We start from the raw sequence: 11,217 nt of genomic DNA, 5'->3' as shown, positions 1-11,217 counted from the left end.
ATTGACATCTGAAGTACTATGTTTAATATTCCAAGCTCCAAGTGGGCTTATCAAGCAGAGAGGCTTATCATTTCTACTGGCATTAACTTGATTAATATATATATCACTTAACTGGAGCTTATTCTTTTTTTTATCTCTACAAACAATTTCTTTCTAACACTCATAAAATCGAAAGCAGTAAGTCTCTGTCATAGTGCTCTCTGGATGTTACTTTCATGATTATTTCAATGATATTAAAAAGTTGCCAAAGAATAGAGATGAATTTCATATAAAACCCTTCCTGATACCCAAGCTCAGGTAATAGGTAACTTGTGTCTTTTCTGCACATGACCTCACTTATGCTATTTTACTTTATTTTATCTAACACACAATACTCTTTAGTCTTCATTTTCTTTTTTTTTAAGATTTTATTTATTTATTCATGAGAGACAGAGAGAGAGAGAGAGAAGCAGGCTCCCACGGATCACGGAGCCTGATGCGGGACTCAATCCCAGAACCCTGGGATCCTGACCTGAGCCGAAGGCAGATGCTTAACCGTCTGAGCCACCCAGGCGCCCTTTAGTCTTCATTTTTAATGTGTCCTAGTCTAAATGGCAAGCAAAGGACTTTGTCTCAATATGGATTATCCTAGGATAGTTCACAAAGTGTTGCCATTATTACAATTTACCCATAGCTTTATAATAATTACACAAAATAACATTTTTTCTTATTACCTGTAGCAAATCTTTTTTGTTTTATTCTGTGTGCATGTGTGCTACCAGAAATGAGAAATTAGCTCCTGGGAAATTAATGTAACCTTTGACTAAATGTAGATTTTAGATATTAGACATCATATCCTTTGGCTAATCAAAAAACTTAGAACCCCAAAGCAAGAAATAGAAAATAAGACTGGTGGAAATAATATTCCTCTTTTCTTTAGAATTCATTCTTTAAAAAGAACAAAGGTAAGGAAAAAATCTATCATGGACTAGACATATTAAATATTTTAATTTGCTTCTCTCTCTTGGGCCCTCTGTAACTAGTAACTGCATTAATTAAAGAAACCTGCTTTTTGTTGTGCCTTCAGGCTACTGATATTTAAAAGTTTTTGTACATTTTAAAAACATCAAAATTAGAGTTCTGTTATAAGAGTTTATTACTTATTGAAATATAATATAATGTATTTTGTCCCATGTGGGGTGTATACAATAAAGTACTTGTAAGTCCGCATTCTAAGGCACTGGCATATTCCACACAAAAATATCACAGTGGGTTCTAATATCTGTCTCTCACTTTATAAGAGCTTTCATTTGCATTACCTCATCAAGTCCCTGTGGCAACCTTATAAGGAAGGGCAATTATCATTTATTCTCATTAGCAGCTGAGAAAAGCATGGATCAGAGAGGTTATGAAACTCAAGATTATTTGATAGGTAAAAGAGCTGGAATTTAATGTGCACTCCTTGGAATTGAACCTGAATCAGAAAAAGTCGGGATTGTAGATCATAGAAGTTGTTTCAAGATAAAAAACAAACAAACAAAAAAACATTTTGTGGAAATGCCCTTAGTCCAGTTGCTGGTTTACTAGTTCTTTTAAAAAAAGTAGGAATTTTCCCCTAATTGCTAAAACTAACTTTGACATATTATTGATTTCCCATGGTTCTGCATAAATTTCTACCTAACTGCTGAAAGTGATCAGGAAATCAGAAGAAAGCACAACAATATTCTAAAAGTTAAAAGACAAAGAACAATGCTAAATAGTGTAAGTTCTGTGAAGAAAAAATATGATCATGTTGCTAATATCAAATATTAAAGATAAAATCCTTATGATATAAAAACAATGAGGCGCGCCTGGGTGGCTTAGTTGGTTAGGCACCTGCCTTTGGCTCAGGTCACAATGCTGGGGTCCTGGGATGGAGTCCCATGTCAGGCTCCCTGCTCAGTGGGGAGCCTTCTTCTCCCTCTCCTTCTGCCCCTTCCCCCTGCTCATGCTCTCTCTCACTCTCTCAAATACATAAAGTCTTTAAAAAAAAGAAGGCAGTTATAATTGGCTGTCTTTCTATATCTACTAATCTTTTTCTAGTGATAAATATTAGATATATATGTGTGCAGGTTCAGATACATGACAACCAGATAACAAGACTCTTTAAGATAAGAGGAAAAATAAAGAAGAAATAAAGTTTCACTTCTGGTATGGCAGTATAAGAAGTCTACAGATTTGCTACCCAGTGATACCAGCATAATTGGTAAAAGCTATTTTTTTAAAGAAAGTAAGGTCTCTGGAAATTGTCATAAGGACCTACAGCAAATGATGGAACATTTATTTGGGGAAATCTACTAAAATTTGGTAATAATAGCAAGAGTCTGTCGCCCTTGAGCAGTGATATGCTCCCTGCACCTCTCCTTACCTCAGCTTAATAGAAAGTCAAATATGAAATTGTGTGACCAAGGGGATGAAGCTACCTTCTCCTTCAGCTCCCATTTAAGGGATAGGGCACCTCATCAAGAGGAACTGGATGCCAACATCTCTCATCTTCTCCAAATTTAATTTGCAGAGACTAAATTCCTAGAGGGTGAAGCCAAGAGATCAGGGACTCCCTCCCTTCACCCAGCTCCCAAGCACAACAGACCAAGAAATACTAGGGCACCAATTTTCATCATCACATCTTGCTAGTAGGACAGAGGTTCCACACAGAATGAAACAATTCAAGAAGATCAGAGACTATCACTTCTGGCCAGCAACTGGACTAGTGGCTCAGAGATTTTGTGCAGGGGAAGAAGCAGTCCATAAGAGGACTCCAAATCTCCCCCAAAGGAACTGACTTTATTTGATCAGAGTTTGAAGAAGTTCAGGCCTCAGGGCACTCTGAAAATCAATAGCTCTTCTTAGTTAAGAGCAACAAGCTAAACTATATGTCAGTTAGTTCACCAGAAAGAGCTATGGAAAGAGACAATTAAGAAGTGCCTTTCTGGGGTCAGAAAAAATTCAAACACTACCCCTGCACAAGTTTAAAAGGATCCAGTTATAGAGCAATTTATGTCCCAAGACCTTGTCAACAACAATAGAGCAATCAGGTGGGAATTAGTGGAACCTAACAACTGCATGTGATACTAAATACAGCAGACAGCTGAAAATAGAGATCAGGAAAAGAAGACTAAAACCATTCCCATCCCATGGTGACTGCATGCATGCCCACAATTGTGCCCTCTGGGAAGTGACATCAACAAATTCATAAACAAAGGGAGTAAACTTTGCTCAAATAGTCTATTCAAATAATTAAAACAAACAAACAAACAAACAAAACCAAGAGGGAAGGGAATCAGAATCCATATTTGCTACATTACCTAAAATGACTAGTTTTCAATAAAAATTGCAAGATATGCGAAGAATCAAGGTTGTGTGAACCTTAAAAAGGAAAAAAAAAAAGCAAAGAACATAAACTTTCCACGTAAGGGTCTGGATGTGGGATGTAACAGACAACTGCTTCAATGCACCCATTTTAAGCACATTTTAAAAACTAAAAAAAAAAAAAAAAAAACACACAGACACACACACACTTAAGGAAGTAAAGGAAGCCAATATGGCAAAATTTCATCAGTTAGAGACAATCAATAAAGGGAAATTATAAAAAGAATAAAAAAGAGTGAAGATAGTTTAAGGGACTTTTGGGACAACATCAAGTGGAATGACAATCACATTTTTGGGGTCCCAGAAGGAGAAAAGAGATGGAAAGTGGCAGAAAACATATTTGAAGAAGTAATGGATGAAAATTTCCCCAACCTGGGGAAGGAAACAAATTATATTAAAAAAAACAATAAAAATTTTGGTGATTAAAAATTTTGGTGAAATGAAACATTCACTAGAGGGACTCAAGAGTGGACTTTTAACTGACAGAAGAAAGAAGTAGCAAACTTGAAGGTAGATCAATAGAGATTATGCAATTCAAAGAACAGAGAGAAACCAGAATGAAAAAAAAATTGAATATAGAGTCAGAGACATGTGGGATACCATTAAACCAATATATGTAATGGGAATATCAGAACGTGAGGAGAAACAGAGTAGAAATGCTCAAAGAATTAAAAAAAATTAAAAGCTAAAACCTCCCAAATTTGATATTAAAAAAAAAATTACACATTCATGAAACTCAACAAACTCCAGGAGTATAAATGAAAAGAGATCCCTTCCAAGACACATCATAATGAAAATGTTGAATGCCAGGGCCTCCTGGGTGGCTCACTTGGTTAAATGTCTGACTCTTGATTGCAGCTCAGGTCATGATCTTGGGGTCATGTGATCGATGCCCACATTGGGTTCCATGCTGTGTGTAGAGCCTGCTTGAGATTCTCTCTCTCTCCTTCACCCTCTACCCTTTCCCCCTCTCTCTCTTTCTCCCTCTCCCTGTCTAAAAAAATGTTGAAAACCAGAAACAAAGAAAAAAACCTTGAAATCAGTGTCAGAAAAATGACTCATCACGTAAATGGAACCCTAATATGACTAACATTCTGGTGTCATCAGAATCAACTGAGGCAAGAAGGCAGCAAGATGATATATTTAAAGTGCTAAAAGAAAAAAAAAAACTTGTCCACCAAATATACTGTATTCAATAAAAAGTCTTTTTTCAAACACAAAGAAAAAATAAGGATATTATCAAATAAGCAAAAATGGAGAGAATTTGCTCTTATCAGACCCATCTTATAAGAATTATTAAAGGACGTTATTTAGGCTGAAAGCATGTGACCAGAGAGTAATTTAAATCCATCCACACAAGAAAGCAAAGAGCACTGGTTAAGGTAATCATGTAGGTAATTATAAAAGACATTCTTTTTTTTTTTTTTTTAAGTAGGGCCCAATTTGGGGCTTGAACTCACAACCCTGAAATCAAGACCTGAGCTGAGGTCAAGAGTCACACTCAACCAACTGAGCCACCCAGGCACCCCCATAAAAGACATTCTAATTGCATATTTCTTGTTCTTTCTTCTCTCAACTGATAAAAAAAAGCAATTGTATTAAACCATATATATGTGTGTATTTGGGGCTCTAAGTCATCAAAACTAGAATACATTTATAATAAAAAGTTTACTATAACAAACTATAAACGTATAGTTTTTCTCCTTTCTTCTCTCAGCTTCTTTAAGAGATATAAAAGTGTATAAAGTAGTAATGACAACAAGGTAATTGAGTTTGGAACATACGCAGATTTACTATATATAGCAATAATAATACAGAAAAAAGGAAGGAAGCTAGATAGTAGTAAAATTTCTATATCTCACTGGAATTAAGTTAGTATAGATCTCAAGTAGACTCTTTTAAGTTAAGATGTATATTATGAACACTAGATAAACCAAGAAATTCGTTGAAAAATACAGTGAAAAGTCATTACAGGAATTGTAAATATTACACTAGAAAATATTAATTAAATGCAAATAAAGCAATAAAGGAAAAACAGAAAAAAATGGACACAGAAAATAAAAGGTAAAATGGCACACATAAATTCATCTATATCATTAATGACATAAAATGTGAATATTTCAAACAATTCAATCAAAAGACAAAGATAGACCGGATTAAAAAGAGATGCCACTATATCCTGTCTACATAAGTTAAAAAGGGATGTCTCATAGTAAGAAAAGCATTATATCATTAATGACATAAAATGTGAATATTTCAAACAATTCAATCAAAAGACAAAGATAGACCGGATTAAAAAGAGATGCCACTATATCCTGTCTACATAAGTTAAAAAGGGATGTCTCATAGTAAGAAAAGCATTAATACAGCCAGAATATATAGCAATTATAAACATGTGTGCATCTAAAAACAAAGCTTCAAAATAAATCAGGAAGGGAGAAATAGAAAATCCAACCGTAACAGTGGAGAATTCCAATACCCCAATCCCAATAATAGAACAACGAGGTAGATCGACAAGGAAATAGAAGATTTTAAACAATGCTATTCACCAATTAGCTCTAACTGGCATCTCTAGAACTCCACCCAACAACAACATAATGTATATTCTTCTCAAGCTGACATGAAACCTTCTCCAAGACTGGCTACATGCCAGGCCAGAAGACAAACCTCAGTAAGTTTAAGAGAATTAAAATAATAAAATGTGTCATCTCTGAACACAATAGAATGAAATTCAAAATTAATGACAGAAGAACTGGAAATTGAGCAGCACACTCTGAAACATCCAAACTTTTTCTAAACTTTTGAGATAAGTGAAAATTGAAAAAAACTGTAAGCCAAATGAAAATGAAAATAAAAGCTACCAAGGCATATGGGATCCTGCTAAAGCAGTTCTTTGAAGGTAGTTTACTGCTGTAGATGCTGACATTACAAAAAAAAAAGAAAAGTAAAAAAAATAATTAAAAAAATAAAAACAAGAAAAGAGAGATCACAAACCAACAACCACTTATCAATAACAGCAGAATAAAAACACTTCACAACTGCACATGGAACATTCTCCAGAAAAGATCATGTGTTAGGCCATAAAACCAGCCTCAATTAATTTTAAAAAGATTGAAATAATACAAGATATATATTGCAATCACAATGGGGTAAAATTAGAAATAACAAAGAAATTTGGAAATTAACAAATACGTGTAAATTTTTTTGAGTTTTCAAATATTTATTTCATTTAATAATGCTATCACAGAACAAATTTTATCCTTTTCACAAAAAAAATCTAACAAATATGTTTGTTGTGTAAAGAAGTTTAAAAACGGCATAATCTGTTCTAAATCAGATCAAAGATAGCTTGTTAAAGAATGATCAAAGTATCTTGATTGAAGTCAGCTACCTCATAAATAAAGGTTACAAGAAGAATAAAAGGATATTGGATATTTTTTAATGTGGAAACAATTAAAAATCTCATCTAGACTTCTAAATATATTTTCAGTGGTATACATTGGATTCAGAGATTTATGTATAATTTTTATAAGGAAACATTAAGGAACACACTACTCAATAACCAACGGATGTGTGAAAAAATGACAAGAGAAATTAGAAAATTCATTGAAAATACATTGAAAGAAGTGCCAAGCAGCTTGGAAGATGCCTTAAAATCACTCAAATCGTTCTGAGCTCCATGATTTACACACCACTGAAGAGCTTAAATAGATTTACATGCCCTACATAATTCCTAAGGTACATGATTGATAATGCATTTCTTCTCCAGTATCTATAAAATCTGTTGTTTATTTATCCACATTTTTGCTTCAGTTTTTTCATTTCCCCTCATCACTTCACCATGATTGCCTTTATACCTTCATAGTTGGCACATGATAAATAAGTAGAGATAGCTATAAGAATACTTAAGATAGTAAATTTAATTTAATAAATAAATTTAAATATTAAATTTAGGACTTTTCATTTGTAACTTCAGACATGTTGAAGTTGTGTTACTTTGTAAACAATTACATTGCCGTTAGTGTTACCAAGGGCATTCTATGCCAAAATTGTAGCTACTGTTTTGAACAAGGGTCTCAGGACACAGTATGAATGTCAGGTGGCAAAATATTTGTTGCTGTTGCTACTGCCAGCATTAAATTATTATTTACTAAGTTCTAATAAAAATTTTTTATAAGCCACTCAACTCCTCACTCCTTCTATCAGAGGCAATGATGGAACACTTCAAATATATGTAAGTAGCATGTAATTATAAGTTTTAATTTTGAGTACCAAATAGCCATATACTACTTTTATTCCTTTTTCAACTTATTCCCAGACCAGCACTACTTTCCCACTCATATATCCTGTTTTAATTTGGCTAAGAATTCATATTCTCCTTCTATGCACATGGGAAAGGTAACAGGTGCACATTTTATAGGCACTTGTAAAAGTCATTTTAATTGGCTCTGTGCATCTAGTAAGCTGACAGTGCATACATAGTTGGCTGTTTTTTTTTTTTTAAATCAATGCCGTTTGACACACGCACAAACATTTGTTGAACTATAACAACCCAAAATGCAAATCCATTCTCTTATCAGGAGTAAATATGCCGTGTTTGGTGTCACACTAACAACTAATTTGGGAGGCGAGAAGTCACTTCAGAATCTTAACTTATTTTGATTTTACTACCATAACATTTTGTCCAAATTCGCTGCGTTCCAAAGGCATGTTTCTTTGTCAGAAACATCAAATCCTGAGGGAGAAATAATCTAGCAGTCAGTTAGGGCATGAAAAGTCATTAAATTCTCACAAAAGCAATCACAAAGGTGTCAGTAAAAATCAAATATGTATCTGGGGATCTTTCATAGAAGGAGACTGAAGGCAGGGACTGAGTTTGGTTTGGGGATGTGGGAAAGAGAAGCCAATTTATGTTTCAAGCTGGAACGTGAAGGAAAGAGTACAACACCTGGGAAGAATTGAATTAGCCTTACAGTAGGTAGGGATCTAGGTCCTATACGGAGGAAACTGTGACAAAGTGACTCCGGTTCTGCTTCCCCTGACTGCTCCCAAGATGCTGCCTCTTGTCCTTCCCAGAGAATGTGGATTATAATTCCTAAAAGGTTTAGAAATTTTGAAGCAGAAGTTGACAAAATGCATAATGAAGTAGCCCAACAGCATTGTAATTGTCAAGCAATTGCAAGAAAATGAGGAAAATTAGTGAGAGCAAATCATGAAGCTTTGTGTCAAACTTATCAAAGAAACTGTATTAAGGGCAGGAAGCATAAAAATCAACGAGGGAGGGAAAAAGATAGAGGGAAGTTAATATACATTGTTAAAGATTGGAATGAAGACTAAATGACAAGGTGCAGTTTAGTCTGAAGTCAGAGAATGTGATAAACAGAAGTCATGCATTTTATGATGTCATCTAATAAAATTTCTTTCTCCTACTAAGACAGAGAAAACACTAGTGATCTGTTCTTATGTAGGCATGCTCTTTTTAACTATTCGTGAAGAGCAGTAAATTATTTATACTATCTCATGAAAATCTTGTGCTCAGTTGTCCGTTATCTCTTTTTAAGGAAGCTGGCCAGAGTTTCAATTCAATCTGGAGTCCAGTGCTACTATAGCTCTTACGTTCACACCACCGGATTGGCAAGTTTTCTATGGCCAATGACTGTTACATTTTTATGAGTACATCCTGTCTCCCTAACTATGCTGCTGAAGAACAGAGACTATGTATTTTATCTAATATTTCCAAGATCTAGTTGTAAGGCCTTAATCAACATTTGATAATGGTGAAAAGGAATAATGAGAGAAACTGTGTAGAGATTAAAACCATGGTGACATTTCATTAGTCCTATCATCTAAATAATGAATTGAACAGCCACAAAGATTATGATTGGCCATATGAAAATCCAAGCTGCCATCTCAGGATACTTAGGTTGTCTAGACCAGCACTATGGTTAATGAATATCTGCACACCCTGCTTTCCCTTGAAGCATATTTTATGATACTGAATTATCCAAATAATTGCTTTAAATCTTTATTTCATTTCTCAATGGCACCATATGCATAAGAAAAATTTATCCTAGATATGATATGATAGATATGATGGACAGATATGATAAAGATGAAGCATTAGGGCCAAACAAGTAAACCTCATTAAAAAAAATTAAGGGTAGGGCACCTGGGTGGCTCAGTCGGTTAAGCGACTGCCTTCGGCTCAGGTCATGATCCCGGAGTCCCGGGATCGAGTCCCACATCGGGCTCCCTGCTTAGCAGGGAGTCTGCTTCTCCCTCTGACCCTCCCCCGCCTTGTGCTCTCTCTCTCTCTCTCTCTCTCATTCTTTCTCTCTCTCAAATAAATAAATAAAATCTTTAAAAAAAATTAAGGGTAAATCCAAGATAAGTTTTACAGCAATAATGTGAATCTCAGCTTGCTCAACAATATCTTTCAAATGAGTATATGATTCAGAGTTACACTTTCTAATTTGATGGCAAATAAAAGAAAATAAATAAAATTAAAAATAAAACAAAACAAAACAAATAAAAATAAACTGTCCCAGAGCACCTTTACTTTAACCTATAAACAACAGAAATTATTTTTTACCAGCTAATGCAATAGATGTCAGTGGGCAATCCCAGCTAATTAGGTGTGTATTTTGTGCCACTCAATCTCTGAATAATAAGAACAGGGGCAAATCATCTATCAACCAGTCTGACTGAGGGGCCAACTAAATTGAATTCCTATTTTGAAACTGTGCATCTCCTTGTAGCTAAGTAGCAAATTTACATCATGTCATTACTTTCTGCCTTTCTTCTAAATAAAATCTTCATTTCGAAAAATAAATGAACCATAAATACAGTATGATTACCCTTAGATCATGGTTTTCTCTTGCATAATTCCCATAGAAAGTAGATGTGATTTAGTCTAATGCTTCATCAGTACCCTGAAATTCCTAACTTTATGCATATTCTTTCCATAAGCCATTAAGCTGAAATGCACCTCTGATGTAGTCGAACACCACTCATCACACAATATCCAATATTCTTGCTTATATTTTTAAAAGGGATGTACCTTCTAATTAGAAGCTGTATATTGGTTGGCCAGAGTTCATGTGACTGAATACATTTGCTTTCGGATAGTCAATAAAGCAAAGAAAGTATCAAGAGCAAGTTTTGACATATTTAAAGAAAGCTCTCACAGTAATACATACTACTCATAAACCTATGGCATATACTATAGACAGCTTAAGTTGTTTTTATTTTTGATTAAGTTCTGATGTTCAAAGCTTTCTTCTGTATACGTGCATGCAATTCAAGAATAAAAACATTTAGAATTATATATATTCACAGAAACCCTGGTGTTTCACAAAAGTAAGAAGTGATTAAGATACAGGAAATCATGGGCATTGGGGGGATGAGGTAACTGAGTGATGGGTATTAAGGAGGGCACGTGTTGGGATGAGCTCTGTGTGTTACATGCAACTAATGAATCATTGAACACTACATCAAAAACTAATGATGTACTATATGTTGGCTAACTGAACATAATAAAAAAAAGTATAGGAAATCAAAGGCCAAGACAGCAAGAAAGTCCATTTATTCCATATCACATACTCGATTTCCAACCTTAGATAAAAGAAACACAGACAAAAATCCTCCTTGCTCTAATCTTGGGGGAATATAGACCCAGTATATTGTCTATTCAACTACAATAACAAACTTTTCATATGACCAGGGGCATAGAAATATTTTTTCTGCATATCAAACATTAGATATTTTTACTCAAATTTTGGAATAAAATGTATCCTTTCAACCCTACAGCATTTTTTGTAGTTTGGAAAA

This window comes from Zalophus californianus, chromosome X, assembly GCF_009762305.2.
Source record: "Zalophus californianus isolate mZalCal1 chromosome X, mZalCal1.pri.v2, whole genome shotgun sequence".
Classification (NCBI taxonomy): domain Eukaryota; kingdom Metazoa; phylum Chordata; class Mammalia; order Carnivora; family Otariidae; genus Zalophus; species Zalophus californianus.
The sequence above is the reverse complement of the archived record's forward strand: the minus strand, read 5'-3'. Positions refer to the sequence as shown.